Source organism: Palaemon carinicauda, chromosome 11, assembly GCF_036898095.1.
Source record: "Palaemon carinicauda isolate YSFRI2023 chromosome 11, ASM3689809v2, whole genome shotgun sequence".
NCBI lineage: Eukaryota > Metazoa > Arthropoda > Malacostraca > Decapoda > Palaemonidae > Palaemon > Palaemon carinicauda.
In genome coordinates, this window is record NC_090735.1 from 142,356,440 (window position 1) to 142,358,939 (window position 2,500).

The window sequence follows — 2,500 nt, forward strand, 5'->3', positions numbered from 1 at the left end:
CCAATGCTGCAGGAATTCTATTAGCTGTACTGTACATCTAATAATACACCGGCAAATGGTTTTTAAATAAAATTTCCTTGTTTGTTGAAACACCTTTGAAAGCCAAGTAACATATGGCAAATATATTTTCCCCATTATGATTGTGTGAAATAGTAGCCATATACAGTTAAGCTGATTGAACAGTTAGCTCATAATCCATGCACTATAAACTGACAACCCTCGATACAATGGAAATATTACTCTTTGCCACTGGAATAATAAAAATAGAATATAAAAATAAACATTGCCATCAGACTAAAACGTTATTAAAATATTCCTCTACAGCCAGTTGAAACAAGATGCAACTATCATATCAAGACGATTACAGATGTTTAATGTTCTCAATGAACTCTCTTATGAATTCCAAAGTATTATTCATTTCCTACGAACTTACTACGACTGTTTACAAATTCTTGAATAATTTTACTTAGTAAAGATTGAAATCTATAATTCATCTTACCGCTTTTTTTTCCTCGCAAGGGTATCTCTTACGCACCCCTATTTCACTATCGCATCTTCTCCGATTCCCTTTCTACTTAAAGCAACTTGCTTTACCAACTAGGGTTGTAGCTTAGCTTATAATAATAACAATAATAATAATAGTAATAATAATATTAATAATAATAATAATAAAGATATGACTAAAACTATTTAGGTCCAGAGTGAACTATTTTTCTAAGAGCTGAATGATACTTACTAGATATGTAGATATAATTTTGGTAGACAATTTAACTTCTATATCTGTCATTCTTTTTTTATATATCAAGGTCGTTCAGGACCTACGCTTTATTTACCAAGGACAAAATTTTGCATGAAATTTCCCAAATCCACTCTAGGTATCTTTATGGCCCTGAGGGTACACTCGGGCACACTAGTCTACCTATTTCTCTTCCTCTTGTTTTGTTCAAGTTTTTATAGTTTATATAGGAAATATTTATTGCAATGTTGTTACTGTTCTTGAAACATTTTATGTTTCCTTGTTTCCTTCCTCACTGGGCTATTTTCCTGTTGGGGCCCCAGGGCTTATAGCATTCTGCTTTTCCAACTAAGGTTGTAGCTTAGCAAGTAATAATAATAATAATAATAATAATAATAATAATAATAATAATAATAATAATAATAATAATAATATCCTTACTTGCACTGTAACTCAAAAGTCCCTCTGCTGACTCAATCATCTTCCATGACATTTATTACGAAAGTTCAACACTTCAAGTCCTCTACCACCTCCACTATTCCTCCTCCCAAAGTCCTGACTTTTCCTTAACAATGCATATTCTTCTCGTCGCTTTCATCATTCCTATTAGTTTTCCTTTCACAAACGCTTTAGAGCACTTTTACTAGTTCAATTCCGTTCTCGTCTGACATAGCCTTTGCAACCTTAGGCTTTCATCCATTACATCCTAGTGTATGGCTTACATTTTCTCCTACATCTTGTTCATCACTAACTTAATAAAGCGGCATGGTCATTAATGTACAGTGCATATTCGTCCCAAGATTAAACACACAGTCTAGTCAGAACAGTCTACTTGTGCCATCAGGGTTTCTAACTATTGACATTCAACACCATAGCTAAATATTCTCACGGTTCTACAAGTGATCTCGATATATTATATTGGCAGGGTAGAAATATCCACTATTAAAGGAAATCCCATATGGGTCAGGGACCCCATGGTAGGGCTAATACATTATTGAAGGGTATTTGTGGAATATTGGATTATTTGGAGAGAGAGAGAGAGAGAGAGAGAGAGAGAGAGAGAGAGAGAGAGAGAGAGAGAGAGAGAGAGAGAGAGAGAGAGAGAGAGAATAAAAAAAACCGAGTGTTAAGTGATTATATTACCACATACATACATACATACATATATATATATATATATATATATATATATATATATATATATATATATATACACAGTATATATATATATATATATATATATATATATATATATATATATATATATATATATATATATATCTTCTCCTACGCCTATTCACGCAAGGGCCGTCACACTTAAGAAAATCACTAGTGTTGACATATATTAACACACACACACATATATATACAGTATATATATATATATATATATATATATATATTATATATATATATATATATATATATATATATATATAGCTACTGTATAAGGAAGTGCGAGAGAAGCTCAAATGAGAAGATTTTTGAAGATTAGTATTTAAGGACATAAGAAAGGAAGATTAAGATATCTTGTGGGGGAATTAAAAGCTTTATTCGTTAGACAGGCAATTTAAATGGCTGAAACTACCATTCTATCTGGAAGTGAATTATGGAAATTTCTTGCTGAAGGTAAAGCAAAATCTTAAAAGGTTTAAATAGGCAAGCAAGAGTAAGAACACCATGTTAGAATCTTCTCTCCAGAATATTAAAATTAACTTTCATACACAAGAGACGATTTAGTGACACAGCATCCAAGTTGCTGGT